Genomic DNA, 20,049 nt, shown 5'->3' on the forward strand with positions numbered 1-20,049 from the left:
TTTTTTAAATATGTGTTATTCGTTGATCCTTTCCTTGGTATTTACGCATGCCATCTAACTATAGTTTTATATCGGTTGAATTTTTTAAATTAAATTTGTATATTTTTTCTACATGTTCTCATTGTTTCCGTGTAGTCATAGATTTAGTCACTAATGCTCTGCAATATTGACATATTTTATTTAGTGATTTTTGTAGTGTAAATGGTTTATTTTATTTATATACTATACATATCCATAAAAAGTTTGTTGGTATTTACTTTCATGGACGTGCACTCAGTAGAACAAATGGCGTCTTAGATTTTCACATTAAATAGTTTTCTCTCACAGTGTCGCCCACAATACGTAATTGGTCCCATGGCATGTGTCCCACCAGTACTACTCTTCCCCATTCTGTAATCTTCTAGCTAGACTTGTCCGTTCTTCTTTCCTCACACAAGCAAGCATGTTCCTGCCCGATCCCCTTTCTCCTCTCTTATTTTTTCTTCTCACTCAAAATTTGTTGCTGATGGATACCTTCCATCAGCTAGCTCTCTTGATTCGCTGCATTGAGGATAGGCGCGTCCAGCCTGAGGTGCATCAGCAAGGCGGCACTGTTGAGCTCGGCCAGCAAATCCTCAAGCTCTCGTACATGTAACATATGGTTCCTCTTCCTTTTCTTGTGAATCCACCAACCCATGGTCTTTGTGTGCTGTTGAATCTGTTGATTTGTGGTCCTAGTGACTGGCGCTTCCTGAATAGTGGGTAGCAACGCCCAAGGATCTGCTGCGCTAGGGAGGAGGCGAGATCATCGATCTGCATGCTGCTGTTGATGTTGTCGTCCGTGCATTTGATTTGGTCGTGGTTTTCATCTTGCAACTCTCTTGGAAACAGCTTTAGTATTAGGAAGGTGGCTACGTTTTCTTCCCCAAGCGCGCAAGCCAGAGGCATCATCGCAATTTCCGCTCGAGGCAGCTCGACACATCAACCTCATCCTCCACAGCGGCAACCGTCTTCGAAGTTGAACTGCAGGTCCTTATTTTTCTTTTCCTGACTGTCATATTTTCCTTTTTGTCTTAACCTTTTTCTGTGTTGCGCCATTTAAAAAATATAATTTTATTAAGGAAATGCATGTTGGTGGTAAATATTTCAGCATTTTTTCCTCAAATTTTGTAAGAACATTTGATTCTTTTTTAAGTTCTCTATAAGTGTTTAATGAGGTACAAAGTAGATATTAAGAAGTTAGTCAACATTTGAAAAAGTAAGTATATGTTTGAGCAGACATACCAATGCAAATTAGTACTATACATATACTGTCTGCTCTTGTTTTTGATTTGCTTGATGATAGTATATTATGGGACGGAGGGAGTACATCTTAAGGTTTAGTGTTAATATGTTTATGTCCCCTCCACCTTTTTCCGGGCTTGGGACCGACATTGGCAGTGTTAGCCCCCTACCCCTATTAATATTCAACAACTTCAGAAATAATTAGTACAGTTGGCGAAATAATTGATGTTTAAACATTTCCCAGAGAATAATGAATTTATAATAATTGAATATGAAAACAGGTCTGATTGAATTGTACATGTGAATTATAATTATTTCCTAATGCTCTCACTATTGGTTTGCATGCAATAGTAAGCTTGAAGAATAAGACATCGCATGATATAGTTTGTTGATGTTTGGTAGTAATTAAATATTTTCAATTGTTGATGCATTTTCACAATATTTCACCAACAAAAATTAATAGATAATAGCTGAATATGAAATATAACAATGACCAGATGCTCTCACTATTAGTTTCTCAAACTCCCCACGTCTCAATCAAGTATCACAAAATATAGAATTTTGACGTTTGGTAATGAACTATTTCCACCTATTGCTGCATGTTTGCATTACTCTGGCAGGGTAGTACACCATATTCGACCTTCCATATCATGTTAGCATCGTTAAGTAAGACTTTATGTCTAAGAGATTTTGCTGTGTAGTAAGTTTATGTAATTCTTACATAATAGTACAGTGGCCTCATCTAGTGAAAGAAACATCATGTTGAAATTGTGTAACTTGTTCATACCTTTAGAATATTTCTGTATAGACTATATGTTCTTGACCACATCATCCTCATTGTTATTTTCATCATTTACCATTACCCGCAGTCCCACCCTTTTTGTTACTCTTGAGAAGGCTACATATAAATGTCCATGCGTGAAAACTTGTTTGGGTAGATCTAGTCCTACTTTGTTCAGAGATTGGCCATGGCTTTTGTTGATAGTCATAGCAAAGCAAACTGATATAGGATATTGTCTCCTTTTTAGAGCAAATGGCCATGCTGGTTCTGTTGGTGACATGACTATTCTTGGAATATATACCTTTTCTCCCACATGTTTTCCAGTTATTATCTGTCTTGTTATGACCGGCCAGGTCTATGGCCGTCGGGGGCCCACCGGGCAGGCTTAAGGCCCAAGTTATCTTAGTTTATTTTCAGATTATGGTTATATATACAAGTTGTAAGACTATTTTGAGAATCAAGCAATAAGACTATTCTATTGCCCGGCTCCCAGAGGAGCCGGAACCCTAAACCCTAGCCGTCTCTCTCCTGCACCGCCGCCGCTCAGCCGCAAGGACGGCGTCTCGCCGCCAGCCGCCGCGCTCCAGCCCTCGCCCTGCTCCCTCCTTTCCCTATAATCTCCGCCCTAGAACCCTAGCTCCTAACACCTTGGTACCAGCCAGCTCTGGTTCGACCATGTCATCCTCACCACCATCGCCGTCGCTGCCCATGACCACCACCGCCGCCGCATCCACAACCACCACCACCGCCGCGTCAGCGCCCCTCGGCACGGGGCCGCTGGTCCTCCCGTCCGCGCCGCTGGACCTCGTCCCCGGCGCGTCACCCGGCCATCCGCCGGCCCCCATCACCGCTACGCCGCCATCAACCCTACCGGCCAACTACACCCCGAAGGTCATGGCGGGGGTCCTCAACGACTTGGTCGTCGCGGTCCAGGGCATCCGGTTCTTCCTGGCCAGCCCGTACGGGCCGCCCCCGCCGCCTGCGCCCTCCGGGCCGCCGGCGCTTTCGTGGTACTCGGTGCCCGCCGCGCTCGCCGGCGGCTACCCGGCGCTACAGCAGCCGGCCGCTCCAGCGCCGGCCTGGCCACACTGGCCTGCGCCAGCGCCTGCGGCGTTGGCCGCGTCCGCCCCAACCCCGTGGCCGGCCTGGCCCGCCCCGGCCCCCTCCGTGCCGGCTGAGCCGGCCCCCACGCCGTCCCCACCGCCTAGCGCCGGCCTGAGTCAGGGCCCTTCCGGGGGGCTTCCGATCCAGCAGGTGCGGTTTCCGCCGTTGCCCTCTCCGATTCCGGCTTGGCTCACCGGAACGTCGCCACCGCCGGTCTACACGGAGGCCGGAGACCCGTCGGTGCCCACCCTACAGTTCGGCGCACCGTCCTCGGCTCTTCGCATCGACGAACCGGTGGGCGCTGGCGCATCCACCCCGACACCACCTCGCTTCGCCCGGATCGACTTTGCCACGTATGATGGCTCGGAGGACCCGCTTAACTGGTTAAACCAGTGTGATCAGTTCTTCCGGGGGCAGCGCACACCGGCGTCCGAGCGCACTTGGCTCGCGTCATACCACCTCCGGGGTGCCGCCCAGACATGGTACTACGCCCTCGAGCAGGACGAGGGCGGCATGCCCCCCCGGGATCGTTTCCGCGAGCCGTGTCTCCTTCGCTTCGGACCACCACGGCGCGGCAGCCGCTTGTCCGAGCTGGGCCGCCTACCCTTCACCTCCACGGTCCAGGATTTCGCCGACCGCTTCCAGGCTCTGGTGTGTCACGCACCGGGGGTGACGGCACTACAACGGGCTGAGCTCTTCGTCGGGGGCCTTCCCGACCACATCCGCGTGGACGTCGAAATGAAGGGACCCCAGGACCTGCAGACGGCCATGTACTACGCTCGGGCTTTCGAGCAGCGCGCCCAGGCCTTAACACGGCCCGCACCACCTCGGGGGAGCCGAGTGCCTCCACGTCCACCGCCGGCCGCGCCAGCTCCTTCAGCCGCCTCACCGGCGGCCACTCCAGCCGCGACGCGGCCCTTCCGGCGCCTCTCGCAAGCCGAGCAGCTCGAGCGCCGCCGCCTGGGGCTGTGCTTTAACTGTGATGCGCCCTATGCCCCGGGCCATGTCTGCCCACGCCTCTTCTACTTGGAGACAGTCGATGAGACAGAGGACGCTACCACCGATGATGGACTCGGCGACCCAGCCGCCGCCGAGGTCGCGCCGGCACCCGCGCCCGCGCCGGCTACGGCCCTTGTCGTCTCCCTCCACGCATTGGCCGGCATCCGCAATGAGCGGACTATGCTTATCCCGGTCACAATCCACGGCGAGACTCTGGTGGCTCTCTTGGACACAGGATCTACACATAACTTCCTACCGAAGGCTACTATGCGGCGCCTTGCACTACAGCCTTCGGGAGGGGAGCAGCTGCGGGTCACCGTCGCTAATGGCGACCGCCTCCGATGCCATGGGCTCGCTCGGGACGTTCCCATTACTATCGGCAACGAACACTTCACCATCACGTGTGCCGGCATCGACTTGGGCTGCTTCGACTTCATCCTCGGCGTCGACTTTTTGCGGACACTCGGTCCCATCATTTGGGACTTCGACGCCCTGACGATGACCTTCTAGCGCCTCGGCCGCCGCATCCGGTGGGAAGGCGTTGGCGGCACCCCGGCGTCACCCCCACTCCAGCTAGCCGCGGCCACCACGGAGGCCGAGCATCCGCTGCTGGATCACCTCCTGCAGCAGCACGGTGATCTTTTTGGGGAACCCCAGGGCCTTCCGCCGGCCTGGGTCTACGACCACCGTATTCATCTCCTGCCAGGCTCGGCTCCGGTGGCAGTACGGCCCTACCGGTATCCTCAGTTGCAGAAGGACGAGTTGGAGCGGCAGTGCGCCATCATGCTTGCCGCGGGCATTATCCGGATATCTACATCACCCTTTACGGCGCCGGTCCTCCTCGTCCGCAAGTGGGACGGCACTTGGCGTTTCTGCATCGACTACCGCGGCCTTAATGCTCTCACACTTAAGGATAAGTTTCCTATTCCGGTGGTCGATGAACTCCTGGATGAGCTACATGGGGCGCGCTTCTTCACCAAACTGGACCTCCGGTCGGGGTATCATCAGGTGCGCATGCATCCCGACGACATCGCCAAGACGGCGTTCCGGACCCATCACGGCCACTTCGAGTTCTTGGTGATGCCCTTTGGCCTCTCCAACGCCCCGGCGACATTTCAGGCCTTGATGAACGATGTCCTCCGGCCCTACTTATGTCGGTTTGTGCTCGTTTTCTTTGATGACATTCTTATCTACAGCGCCTCCTGGGCGGAGCACCTCCAGCATGTGGCCATCGTCTTCAACGAGCTTCGGGCGCATCATCTTCATCTTAAGCGCTCGAAGTGCTCATTCGGGACACCTTCGGTCGCTTACCTCGGCCACGTCATCTCGGCCGAGGGTGTGGCCATGGACGCAGACAAGGTGGCGGTCGTCGCCGCCTGGCCAATTCCGCAGTCTCCGCGGGCTCTTCGCGGGTTCCTTGGTCTTGCCGGGTACTACCGAAAGTTCATCCGGGAGTTTGGCCTCATCGCGGCCCCGCTCACGCGTCTCCTCCGTCGCGACGCCTTCTCTTGGGATGAGGAGGCCACTTCCGCATTCGAGGCCCTCAAGGGGGCCCTCACGACGGGACCCGTACTGCAGATGCCGGACTTCGACCTTCCCTTCACCGTCGACTGCGACGCCTCCGGTGCGGGGTTTGGTGTGGTCCTGCACCAAGGCGATGGACCCCTCGCCTTCTTCAGCCGCCCCTTTGCTGCTCGCCATCTTAAGTTGGCGGCGTATGAGCGTGAGCTCATTGGGTTGGTGCAGGCAGTACGCCATTGGCGGCCCTATCTTTGGGGCCGTTCCCTCCGGATCCGCACGGACCACTACAGCCTCAAGTTCATGCTGGATCAGAGGCTCTCGACGGTTCCCCAGCACCAGTGGATTAGTAAACTATTTGGCTTTGATTTCACCGTCGAGTACCGGCCGGGTCGCCTCAACACCGTCGCCGACGCCCTGTCGCGGCGTGACGCCGATGTGGACGACGGTGCGGCGGAAGGGGCAGCCTTCTGCATCATCACCGGGCCCTCTTTCGCCCTCTACGCCAACATCCGCCGGGCGACTGCTGCCGCGGCCGACGCCCTCCTCCTGCAGTAGCAGCTGGCGGCGGGCGAGCTGGAGGAGCCGTGGCGTCTAGCCGACGGCCTGCTTCTCCACGGGCGCCGTGTCTTCCTTCCAGCACACGACGATCTTCGTCAGCAGGTGCTGCGTCTCGCCCACTCGGCGGGCCATGAGGGAGTGCAGAAGACGCTCCATCGCCTCCGTGCCGACTTCTACATTCCAGGTGATCGTGCCCTGGTCCGTGACTGGGTACGGTCTTGTGTGACGTGCCAGCGCAACAAAACGGAGACACTCCGGCCAGCTGGTAGGCTTCAGCCCTTGGAGGTCCCATCTCAGGTTTGGGCGGACATCTCCATGGACTTCATCGAGGGCCTTCCCAAGGTGGGCGGCAAATCCGTCATTCTCACGGTGGTCGACCGCTTCTCCAAGTATGCTCATTTCATCGCCCTTGGCCATCCATATTCAGCGGCATCTGTCGCGCGGGCCTTCTTCGATGGCATTGTCCGTCTCCACGGGTTCCCTTCTTCGATCGTCAGTGATCGGGATCCTGTGTTCACGGGCCATGTATGGCGCGACCTCTTCCGACTGGCGGGCGTGAAGCTCCGCCTGAGTACCGCCTTCCACCCTCAGACGGACGGCCAGTCTGAGATCGTTAACAAGGTGATTGCCATGTATTTGCGTTGTGTTACAGGTGATCGCCCTCGCGCATGGGTGGACTGGCTCTCGTGGGCGGAGTACTGCTACAACACCTCTTACCACTCCGCCCTCCGTGCGACGCCCTTTGAGGTGGTGTATGGCCGGCCGCCCCCGCCGATTCTGCCGGTTGACCCGGCCTCGGCGCGGACCGAGGCAGCCGGGGCTCTTCTGAGGAGCCGGGATGAGATGCTCGCGGAGGTCCAGCAACGACTTCTCCAGGCCCATCAGTTGGCCAAACGATACTATGATGGCCACCATCGCGAGGCGGAGTTCGCGGTGGGTGATTGGGTCTGGCTGCGTCTACTTCACCGCTCTACGCAGTCGTTGGACCCACGCGCGAGGAAGAAGCTCGGTCCTCGCTATGCCGGTCCCTTTGCTATCCTCGAACGCATTGGCAAAGTGGCGTACCGTCTTCAGCTTCCGGCAGGCGCACGGATCCATGATGTCTTCCATGTCGGGCTGCTCAAGCCATTCCGCGGCGATCCACCCGCGGCACCGCCGGCGCTTCCGCCGATCACGGACGGGCGTCTCCTTCCTGCACCGGAGAAGGCGCTGAAGGCTCAGCTGCGCCGCGGCTCCTGGTACGTATTGATTCGGTGGGCTGGGCTACCAGAGGAGGACGCTACTTGGGAACAACGCGAGGAGTTCCGCCAGCACTACCCCGACTTTCAGCTCGAGGATGAGCTGTTTGCGCAGGCGGGGAGAGATGTTATGACCGGCCAGGTCTATGGCCGTCGGGGGCCCACTGGGCAGGCTTAAGGCCCAAGTTATCTTAGTTTATTTTCAGATTATGGTTATATACATTGTTGAGGAAATCGTTAACTGGTAGCTGCTCGGTTGGCTAGCGAGTAGGGGATTAATCGGCTAATCGGCAAGTTAATCGGCCATTTAATCAATTAATCGGACGATTTTTCGGTTTATCGGCTACTCGGTGACCCTATGTGTAGGGATTAATCGGCAAGTTAACTGGTTAATCGGATGAATTCTTGAACAGGGGTTATATATACAAGTTGTAAGACTATTTTGAGAATCAAGCAATAAGACTATTCTATTGCCCGGCTCCCAGAGGAGCCGGAACCCTAAACCCTAGCCGTCTCTCTCCTGCACCGCCACCGCTCAGCCGCAAGGACGGCGCCTCGCTGCCGGCCGCCGCGCTCCAGCCCTCGCCCTGCTCCCTCCTTTCCCTATAATCTCCGCCCTAGAACCCTAGCTCCTAACATGTCTTTCGATGAATCTTCTTCCAAGTTGAATAATCGACAACCTTGTACCATTGCATAACCCATCACTTTGGTTGACATTACGTAGTAGCATCACAGGTATGCCAACTTTCAATTTTAGCTCGGGATTTGGGATTCCAGGAAATGGTAAGCTGTTCAGGAATTCCCTTGGATGTAACAATTCCGTTTCTGCATTAAAGGTAGTTGCTTTGCATATTGTGTCGCAGCTTACATAAGTTTTCTCTTCACCTTTAGCTGATCCATTATATACTCATTTATACCGCAAACTGTTTCATTTCTTGGACATAATAATGGTCTTTCTTCTAACTTCTAAGTATTCTCGTTTTGGGTAGTCAATGCATTCATTGGTGTAGGTGCCATTATCTTTGAGGCCCTAAAAATATAAGAACAAAATGTTGATTAGTAAAGTAAGTAATATAGAGAGATGCAAGCTTTACAGATACAAAATATTTCTGTTACAACTGCCTCTAGTGATTATGTGACAACCAAGTAAATTGAGGACTTCTTTAACTGGAATAGATATAGGAAATCATAGTACATAAATCAATACAATTTGATTGACAATTGGTCTTAATTTTTGTTTCAGATGGAGCTGCTGGCATTACAACAGGAACCCACTATAGCATTTGAGGTTGATCAAATGTGTATGTTTCTCTATATCGCATCAAGCGATCCCATTTGTTTATGTTATAGCTATAGTATGATTCTAGTCTTCTAGAGTATATTATCTTAATGTGAATACACTAGAAGCAACATCCATGGTATTAGCCTTCTCTAGATGAGTAAAAGTATGAACGTGGATCATTAAGATAGGAACCCACACCTATATAATTTCGTTTCTTAATGTATGTATAATACACTTCATTATTTTTTCTGTTTCTAGATAATGAAACTTGTGAGCTAACATGTCAAATCTTTTTAGATTAGCACTGCCTACAATATAATCTAAGTATTATTGATCAACTAATAGGTCTGATCTATAATAATAGGTCTGATTTGTAATATGTTTCTCTATATCGCAGCAAACTATCCCATCTGTTCCTGTTATAGTTGTAGTATAATTCTAGACTCTAAAGTATATTATCTTAATGTGAAAACACTGGAAGCAACATCCATGGCATTAGCCTTTTGTAGATGAGCAAAAAGTATGAATCTGACACCATTAAGATAGGAACCCACACCTATAGAATTCTAAATAATCAACCTTCTGAGGGAACATGTCAAATATTTTTAGATGAGCATTGCCTAGAGCATAATTGAACCATTATTGATCCATTAATAAGCCTGGTCTATAATTTCGTGCAGATGGTACTTACTTGATTTGGTGTGATTGCTAGACGGAGCTGGCTTGATGTGGTTTGATTGCTCGACGGAGATGGCATGTGCCTCTGGAGAAAGACATTTCCAAAGTGCCACTGCTTGGAGGAAGTTGACCTCGAAGCGTTGGTCGCCGAAGGAAGATGATATAGAAGTTGTACCCTAAAATCTAGAGAACAATGAACCTTCAAGGTCGTGGGGAAGGTATTATACGGATGGCTGAGTTTATCATGCCTGCACGATGGAAAGAGAGGCTTTTTGGATGCCGTCTGGACAAATTTTCTTTTTTTTAGGGTTCTGGATAGATATTTCGTTTGGAGAGATATGATAGTTTTGATTTGTTAGGGGATATTGGACCTTCGTTTCCCCTAGGATGGACTGATCGCTCATGGCATGGTCCACCCTGGACCTTTTATTTTCTATAGGGTGGCTGGATCGCTCATGGCATGGTCCAACATGTACGCGTGTGATGGCCAAACCTGTATATGTTTTTTTGCACTGAATGGTGTATGCGTTTTTCTGATCCAACCTATTGGGTTTCTAGGTGGGATCGTGGCAGCGTGAAATTCAACATGAAGTCGTCATGGCACGGTATGGTCCTGCCCGTTTTAAGATCTAACGGTTGTACTTTGTCCTCGCATGGAATTAAAGGTCAGATATTTCTAATTATTGTGAGATTTACTAAGCTAATTATCTTTATTCTGGTGACCCTGTCAAGCACTTTTTATATATAAATAGATTATCATCGTAGAAGTTTCATAAGCATGACGGGAAGAAAATCGATCGGGCCAAAATGTCATGGATGGGCCTTTTTTTCTAGTGAGGATTCCCAAGCCCACCATCCGGGTGCCATTTGGTACACTGTGCCACTGTGCCTAGTCTGTCTCAAGTCCACCCTGTCGGGTGTCACTTGGTAGAAAAATAGCACTACCTACAAACACAAGAAACTAGTTGCAACTCCTGAACAAAGATCAAGGCGGTTAATAAGTCGAGAGGGGTCGAGTTACCGGAACCTAATGTGTGGTAGTACCTAGTCTTGGATAACATACGTAGAACTCAGTTCTTAAGGACGATCCCAATGAGACAACCCACCGTGTACTCCTACATGGCCTCTCATTGCTACCTTTATCAAATCGTGTTCACACACTTAACTCTCAACATCGGAACATATCATAGCACTCCAATCCATTCCTAATGAATCGGACCTTACACTACTCTAAGTAATAGCAGGCATGGCATGGTAGGAACACAACATAGCTCGATCAACTCCTACACATGCAAGTGGGTTTCAACTATTTACTGTAGCAATGACATGTCATGCAGAGGAATGGGTTCAACTACCGCAGCGTAAAGTGGTAGTTGAATCATTGTTGTCCTAATGCAATAAAAGAGAGCAGGATCAAGAGAGGGTTGTATCGGAATGCTAAAAGGGGGTTTGCTTGCCTGAAATATTAGCAGGGGCACTGCTCCTTAGATAAGTACTCTAGAACGGTCTTCGGAGCAGGACCTATTGAGAAGGACGGTGCTGACAATCAATACCTAAACAAATGCCACAATATGATGCATGATCATGACATGTTAAGAATACTATGAGTTGCACTAATGCATCTAGAAACAATTTAAATGAAGTCCATATGATCCAATGGTTCATATGCAAACTCCATATTAAGAATTAAAAATGCCATTATCATGTTTTCACTTGTACAGTAGGTATAAGTTGCTTTTTCATGCATGAAATTGGTACAAAAGGATAGTTTGAATTTTTCTGATAATTTTTCATATATAAATTACTTCAGTTTGAGCTACGGTTGATTTTCTATGATTTTTTCAAGTTTTGCTAATTTTCTAGAATTTCCTCAATTATATTAAATCCAAAAAATGAATTACTACATCAGCACTGCGTCATGCCTGCGTGAGCAGGTCAACAATGCTAACCAGGTCAAACCTGATGTGTGGGGTCCACACGTCAGTGACATAGGATTTAACAGGGTGTTAATTTAGCACAACTAAAAGATTAGGGCCCCGAGGCCCACTGTCAGTGTCAGGGGTTTAATTAAACGCTGATTAGCCCTAAGATAATCACTTGACCAATGGGACCCACCGGTCGGTGGTACGAGCGGCTCGTCGCTGGCGACCACTGGTCGCGGCGGAGTCCGCGCTGGAGGCCACGGGAGCGGCGGTTGGGAGCACCGAGGCGTAGCCCGAGCTAGCCCGCATCCAGGGGAGCAGGTGGGTGGCTACGGGGTGACTGGAGCTTGCCGGAACGGAGCTTGCGGCGTCTCCAGGAGTATGGCCGAGGCGTGGCGGTTGCTACGGGGCGTGGGGAGGCCAGTTGAGGGGCTCTACGGTACCCTCGTGGCACGAGGAATACGATGACACGCTCGGGAGCAGCTGGTTCGAGCTCAAGCCCCGTCGGCGACATGGCCGGTGGCGGGGAGCTTTGTCTCTTGTGGTTGGCGCGGCTATGGCACGAGAGAGAACGCGAGGGGGGAGGGGAAAGCGGCGGAGCTCACAGCGGTGTCGTGTGGGTGCTTAGAGGCCCGGTGGGGGACGTCGAAGGCGACGGGCGATTGACGGCGATCTCGAGCGGCCGAGGTTGAAGACGGCGACGACGACAGCGCTGCAGGGCCTCTGGCATCACGTGTCTTGACAGAGAGGGCTAGGGAGACGCGGTGATGCTCTTGGACGCGTTGGAGAGGCAAGGCTGTGGCGGTGGGCGCGACAACAACGAGCGGCAGTGACATGCGCGTTCGGTCCGAGGGAGAGGGAGAGAGAGAGATAGAGAGAGAGAGATAGAGAGAGAGAGCAGAGGAGGGAGGATAGGGACGGAGGAGAGTGAGAGGGGTCCGGGGTGCGTCGTGGCGACGTCTAGAGAAACCGGGGCGTCGAGGGGGAGGGACAGGCAGGAAGGTGGCAGAGACCCCATGCGCGTGTGCGGCGACCGCGTGCCCCTCGTCCTCCTGGCACTAGGAGGACGACGACTGGCGTCGGTTGCGAACTGGCCGCCAGATAGATAAGTCTAGGTTAGTCCTTTTTTATTATTTCTTTATGTTTTCTTTTCTGTAATTTGTTTCTGATTTAGTGAAAGTACTAAATCAATTTATTTACTTCTGATAATTTTTGTAGGGACTAGGAGGATTATTCCAAAGCCCCTCACCAAGTATCAGAATTATTGGACATATATTAAATATATAACAAATATAAGTCCAATGCAAATAAGTATTGGATTAACTTAAATGCCCAAAATAAATATTTCTATGTTTCTAAGAATATTGGTTTAAATTTTACCTCTGGCCAATATTTTCGGAGAAAAATAGGAACATTTTCTTGGACCTATTTGAAGCAATTTTTATCTTGATTGTTTCCAAAAATGATTCCTGAGGCTGTCACATATCCCCATTTCAAATTCATTTGAAATTTAAACATGATGCAACACTAATAGTTAGCCTAGAGCATACCATAACTAGGGATGTGACAAGTTGCCCCCACTCGAAAGAATCTCGTCCCAAGATTCAAGAGTCGGTGGAAAAAGAGCGGGGTACTCAAGTCGAAGACGATTTTCTCGCTCCCAAGTAGCTTCTCTCTCAAAATGATGAGATCACTGAACCTTGAGAAACTTGATGTTCTGACGTCGAGTGACTCACTCTGGTTGATCAAGAATGCGAACAGGGTACTCTCGATATGTGAGGTTATCTTGGAGATCAAGCGTTTCATGGTCTACTCTGCGGATGGCATCTGAGATGCAACGCTTGAGTTGAGAGACGTGGAAGACATCATGAACTCGAGAAATACGTGGGGGTAGTTCCAACTGGTAGCCAACCTCTCCTCGTTTTGCGAGAATGTGAAAAGGACCAATGTAACGACGAGCCAATTTGCCGTTGATACCTTACCGATGAGTACCCATTGAAGTTGTAACCCGAAGGTAGGCCTTGTCGCCAACTTCATAAGCAACTTCCTTATGACGGCGGTCATACTGGCTCTCTTGATGAGATTGGGCTATTTTCAAATTCTCACGGATAATGCGAACTTGCTCTTTTGCTTCCAGAATCAAGTCCGGTCCAAAAGAATTGTCTTTCACCGGTTTTGGACTAGTTCAAAGGTGTTCGACATCTTCGTCCATAAAGAATCTCAGAAGGAGCTTTCTTGAGACTGGATTGGTAGCTATTGTTATAAGCAAACTCGGCGAAGGAAAGACATTTTTTCCAATCCATACCGAAGGAGATAACGCAAGCTCTAAGCACGTCTTCGAGAATATGGTTGAACCTTTCCACCTGACCACTCGACTAAGGGTGGAAAGCGGTACTGAAGGAAAGATGGGTTCCCATGGTAGTCTGGAAACACTCCCAAAAATGAGAAGTGAAAATACTACCACGATCTGAATTGATCTCTAATGGAACACCGTGTAGTGACACTATTCGAGAAATGTATAAGTTAGCAAGCTGACTAGCAATGATACTCTCTCGAACAGGTATGAAGTGAGCCTCTTTGGAAAGATGATCTATGATTACGAAGATAGCATTATTCCCTCAATTGGTCCTGGGAAAGCCGGTGATAAAATCCATACCAACTTTGTCCCATTTCCACTTAGGAATAGCCAAAGGCTGAAGGGTGCCAGCAGGCCTTTGATGTTCTACCTTAACGTAATGACAAATGTCGTAGTAAGCGATGAACTCGGCGGTTTTACTCTTCATCCTAGTCCACCGGAACCTCTAGCGCAGGGCCCGATACATCTTAGTACTACCAGGATGAATCGTGAGAGGAGATTCATGAGCCTCTTTAAGGATCAACTCTCGAAGATGTTGCTTCTTGGGAACCACCAGACGGTTCTCAAAGAAAACAACACCGCGATCATCTATAGAGAAACTGCCAGCTCCCTGCTTAATGTTTCTCTTGATCCGGGTAATCCTCGTATCATCTTCTAGGCTTCTATAATATGATCCTCAAGAGTAGGTTTTTCCACCAAGTTAGAAAAGAATCCTTGAGGAGCAATGTGAAGATTAAGCTTATAGAATTCCTCATGGTGAAGTGGCTGGCCCTATTGCAACATGAGATTATTGCAATAGGACTTACGACTTAGTGCATCAGCCATGACATTGGCTTTGCCTGGAGTGTAAGTAATCCCTAAGTCGCAATCCATTATTAGCTCTAACCAACGTCTCTGCCTGATATTCAAATCCGGTTGGGTGAATATATACTTAAGACTCTGGTGATTGGTGTAAATCTCGTCACTTTTGCCAAGAAGGTAATGTCTCCATGTCTTAAGTGCATAGACTATGACTGGAAGCTCTAGATCACGTGTAGCATAATTCTCCTCATGTGGATGCAACTGTCGAGATGCATAGGCAATCACATGACGATCCTGCATAAGAATGCAACCTAGTCCCTATCGTGAGGCATCACAATAGATAACAAAGTCCTTAGTGAAATTCGGTGGCACAAGTATGGGCGCAGAAGTCACGTGTCTTTTCAGTTCCTGAAAACTGTGCTCACACTGTGGGGACCACTCAAACTTTTTATCTTTCTTGAGAAGTTTCATGATAGGTTTGGCCACTTTAGAGAAGTTCTCAACGAAGTAGTGACAATAACTGGCTAGACCAAGGAAACTCCTAACTTGCTTAACCGATTCAGGTGGAGTCCAATAAAGAACGGCCTGAACTCTCTCGGGGTTGACAGCAATGCCCTTACTAGAGATCACGTGGCCTAGGTAGGTCACTTATAGCAACCAAAATTCACACTTGGAGAACTTGGCATAAAGGCAATGCTCTCTGAGTTTTTCTAACACAAGTCTAAGATGTTCGTCATGCTCTTTCTCGTTCTTCAAGTAAATAAGAATATCATCGAGGTAAACCACGATGAACTTATCTAAATACTCCATGAAGATCGGGTTCACCAAGCGGGAGAATGTGGCTGGAGCATTGGTTAGACCGAAGGACATGACGGTGTACTCATACTGGCGATAATGAGTGACAAAAGCCGTCTTACGAATGTCCCTGTTTCTGACCTTGTTTCGATGGTTGCCTAACCTCAAATCCATCTTGGAAAAGACTGAGGATTCAGCGAGCTGATCATACAGCTCATTGATCCTGGGGAGCGGATACTTGTTCTTTATCATGACCAAATTAACGGGATGATAGTATACAACCATCCGATCTGTACCATCATTCTTCTTGACGAAGAGGATGGGACAAGCCCAAGGAGAAGAACTAGGATGGATGAAACCTTTTTGGAAGGACTCATCAAGTTGTTTCTTGAGCTCAGATAGTTCTAAGGGTGCCATCTTGTAAGGTCTCCTAGAAAATGGGGCGGTTTCTGGGATAAGATCTTTAACAAACTCTACATCTCTATCAGGTGGAATGCCTAGACATTCCTCTGGAAAGACATCCGGAAAGTCACAGACTACCAGAATATCTTCAAGGTCTGGAAGAGGGCGGGCATTAAGAGAACAGAGTTGACGCTTTGCAACTATAATGGAGACAGTGACTATCTAGCCACATGGGTGTGTAAGATGAACAAACCAGGTGTAACAATCAATCTTGGCATAATGAGCTTTCATTCAGTCCATACCTAAGATGATGTTAATATATGTAGACTTGAGGGATGTAAGTCATGCAAGGAATACAAGTCTATTCATTACCATGGCTTACAATAAAAGTTTGCCATTTGGATCCAGGAGTTTGAATGACTAGTGGAGAGGGCATATCACAAAATGACATGTTGTGCAAGCTGGCATAGCTTTTAGAAATGAAAGAATGAGATGCTCCAGTATCAAATAGAACCGATGCTGGATGGCAATTGATAAGGAGGGTACCAAGAACGACATCCTGATCATCATGAGCTTCAACAGCTGAGACGTGATGCACACGTCCATGTTCAGTGGGAGCTGGCTTGGCACTGATCATCATGACTGATGACTTACCAAGGCCAATAGACTTCTCAAACTAGGGTGGAGACCTGAGAGCAGTCACGTGCATAGTGTCCTGGCTCTCCGCATGTGAAGCTAGTCCCTAAAGTAGGATGAGGACTCACATTAATAGGCGGTCTACCAATAGGCCTGGGGGGGGGGTGGTATACAACTGAAATAGGTGAGGCGCCACATAGGATGGCCTCGGTGCATATTCAGGTGGGAGAGCGTAGTTCGAAACCCAAATCCGCCGCTTTTGAGAACCAGACCCGGAGGAAGAACCAAAGTCACGGGTGTGCTTATGAGACACCTCGTGAGTGAGGCGAGATGTTTCTGCAGTAATGGCCTGGTTCACATGAGCCTGAAATGTATCGCAATGGTGTAAGTGAAGATCACGACGCAACTTAGTGTTGAGACCCTTTCGGAACCTAGCCTGCTTCTTGGCGTCCGTGGACACCTCCTCCGCAGCATAGTGGGCGAGGTTTCCAAACTCTCTACTGTAAGCATCAACAACCATTTTACCCTGGGTGAAACAACAGAACTTTTCTCTCTTGCGATCGAGGAGGGCCTGAGGTATGTGGTGCTCATGAAAAGCCTCGGCGAAATCTCTCTAGGTAGGAATATGGATAGTTGGAAGCATAGCCTCATAGTTCTGCCACCAAAGACCAGCATGACCTTCCAGGTATATGTAGCATAGTTGACCTTGTCATCTTCAGCCATGTTCGTGGACGCAGCTTATGAGTGATGCTACGGAGTCAGTCATCTACATCGAGTGGCTTAATGGAATGATGGAAGGTGGGTGGGTTCAGGCCAATGAAGTCGGTGATGGAAACAAACTTATTACACCGATGTGCGGTGTCCTGCTCAATCTGTGCCAACAAGCGGTTAGTCTCACGCTTCTTTATCTCAACCCCTAACCTGAACTCTGGCAATGAGGGCTGGTCGGGAGGATCCTACTCATGCCTACCACCTTCGTGGTTCTGACTACGAGCAACTGAACCTCGGGTAACTGACGACATCCTGAGAAACAAAACCAAGGACGAAATTAGCATAAACTATAGGATGCAGAATGCATTGCGAAGGCATTAGAATGTCCCTAATTCAGAGGAAAATTTGGCAGCATAACGACAGTAAAATGCCCAAAATAGGAGACATCCTACAAGATGGGGTAGTACAACAACTCAACATCATTAGGAAAGGATCTGTGATAATACTAAACAAACTACACAGGAAGTACACGAAAACTGGAATATGACTCTGATCAACCAATCTTATGAGTCTAAGGAATAGTAACTCGTGATCCTGATAGACGGAAGAGAAAGCCTAGTTCCTTAACCCCGTAGTAAAGATAGGATGACTCAGATCAGAAGGGCATAAGGTATAAGAAGTAAAAAGAGTCTTATGTCCCCTTCCGCAATCAATTCCCCTATATAACTAAAGAATTTCTAGACTCAATTTCGACTAGTTTGGCTTGGTAATCCTACAGTCAGCCAGGCTCTGATACCAAAGCTGTCGGGCCCCCATCCTAAGTCACACCGTTCTAGCATGTAAGACATTATATCACTTTGCGTCCTCACGCACGGTATTCCCACGGTTGTAACCTTACCTTGGCCAGGACCGTTTGTGCCTTTTGGCTCACGTATATGATAGTGTCGCTACCATCCATATGACAGAGAACCTAGGACGACATGACTAGTCGTAAACCCAAGGTGGCACAAACTTACAGGGACAGGCATATGTAACCCAACAATGAACCTGTCGGTCATCAATGTATGAACCCAAGTCGTAGCAAGCTATAAGGACTTAAAGGAAGAACGTGTGTCATTTCCTCGAAAGGATAGACACAAGAACAAAGAAGGATAAATGCCGGCAAATCCAAGTGTTCCGGAGCAGTAGTGAACTACCATGACTCAGTGGAAGCACGAGGAGACATTTCCCCATAAGGAAGGCTACCAAGAATAAACAACTAGGTGTCGGATCCCACACATACCAATGCATTTCAAACATATGCACAATATGCACGATATGTGTAGATACAACATGGCATCACAACATAACTCTACAAACTCAAGTATTTATTTAGAAGGCTCCAAAGAGCCATACACAACATGATATTACAAACAGGGGTCACATGACCCATCATTCAAAGCATACAAGCAACAGAAGCATAACATGTCTGAGTGCGGACAACTACAAATGAAAAGGATAACATGTCTGAGTGTAGAAAACTACAAATGAGAAGGGCTGAGAAGCCTGACTATCTACAAGACCCTCCCAAGGGTACAAGATTGTAACTGAGGTAACAAGCTACTTGTCAAAATCCATGCGGAACAAATAGTGAGACCGAGATCTCCTCTACAAAAATATAAATTAAGCAAACGTGAGTACAAAGGTACTCAGCAAGACTTACATTAGATCCTATTGTACATGCATTAGTAACAAGAGGGGTATTGTGGGGTTTGGCTGCAGCAAGCCAGCTTTGACTTAGTGGCTATGATGTTCTACGACTACGAGTAACTTCTTTGAGGTGAGAAAGCGCACACGAGTCCACTAATCACCACATCAATACACTACTATGGATTCTATCCCGTCTCCCTGCGAGTAGGCCATCCATAGCACTCACACTTGTCTTAAGCATTTTAGAGTATCCACTTCAAGTTGTCTATACGTATCATGTAAGTATCCAAGTAGTCCATATCCGAGTATGCTGCTATTCGAATAGTTCATGCTAACCCTGCAAGGGTGTACTTCTTCACAGATGCTCTCGCCACTTACCGCCATGTACATGTCATGTATCTCAGCAACCTTCAAGCGGAAGCCTGGTGAGGGTGTCGGCTGCGTCCTGACTAACCACACAAGACTCTAGTCCAGGATTATCGCCTATCCAAGGTCAAACCCGCAAGGGAAGTTCGACCGAAGTTTCCATCACGACCCCAAACGATGTGAGCAGGGTACTCAAGCCCACCATCCGGGTGCCACTTGGTACACCGTGCCACTGTGCCTAGTCTGTCTCAAGTCCACCCTGTCAGGTGCCACTTGGTAGAAAAATAGCACTACCTACAAACACCAGAAACAAGTTGCAACTCTTGGACAAAGATCAAGGCGGTTAATAAGCTGTGAGTGGTCGAGTTACCGGAACCCAATGTGTGGTAGAAGCTAGTCTTGGATAACATACACATAACTCATTTCTTAAGATGGTCCCAATGAGAAAACCCACCATGTACTCCTACATCGTCTCTCACCGCTACCTTTACCAAATCGTATTCACACACTTAACTCTCAGCATCGAAACATATCATAGCACTCCAATCCATTCCCAACGAATCGGACCTGACACAACTCTAAGCAATAGCAGGCATGGCATGGTAGAAATGCAACATTGCCCAATCAACTCCTACACATGGAAGTGGATTTCAACTATTTACTGTGGCAATGACAGGTCATGCAGAGGAATGGGTTCAACTACCGCAGCGCAAAGTGGTAGCTGAATCATTGTTGTCCTAATGCAATAAAAGAGAGTAGGAGCAAGAGATTGGGTTGTATCGGAATGCTCAAAGGGGGTTTGCTTGCCTGAAATATCAGCAGGGTTACTGCTCCTCAGATAGGTACTCTGGAACGGTCTCGGGAGCAGGATGCATCGAGAAGGACGGTGCCGACAATCAATACACAAGCAAATGCCACAATATGATGCATGATCATGACATGTCAAG

General features: G+C 48.8%; 1 long non-coding RNA gene across 3 annotated transcripts; it reads left to right on the top strand.

Annotated features, from left to right (window-relative positions):
• The first annotated feature begins 336 nt into the window (after positions 1-336).
• On the top strand, positions 337-10,123 carry LOC125537199. Of its 3 annotated transcripts, none has more exons than XR_007295678.1 (4): positions 342-1,008; positions 8,708-8,765; positions 9,427-9,896; positions 9,983-10,123. It is a non-coding gene; the product is annotated as an uncharacterized LOC125537199 (long non-coding RNA). The 3 variants fall into 3 exon arrangements; XR_007295677.1 differs by lacking the exon at positions 9,983-10,123 and having other exon boundaries at positions 343-630; positions 718-1,008; positions 9,427-9,966; XR_007295676.1 differs by lacking the exon at positions 9,983-10,123 and having other exon boundaries at positions 337-1,008; positions 9,427-9,966.
• The last annotated feature ends 9,926 nt before the right edge of the window (positions 10,124-20,049 follow it).

The sequence above is a fragment of the Triticum urartu genome, chromosome 2 (genome assembly GCF_003073215.2).
Source record: "Triticum urartu cultivar G1812 chromosome 2, Tu2.1, whole genome shotgun sequence".
In the NCBI taxonomy this organism is placed as follows: domain Eukaryota; kingdom Viridiplantae; phylum Streptophyta; class Magnoliopsida; order Poales; family Poaceae; genus Triticum; species Triticum urartu.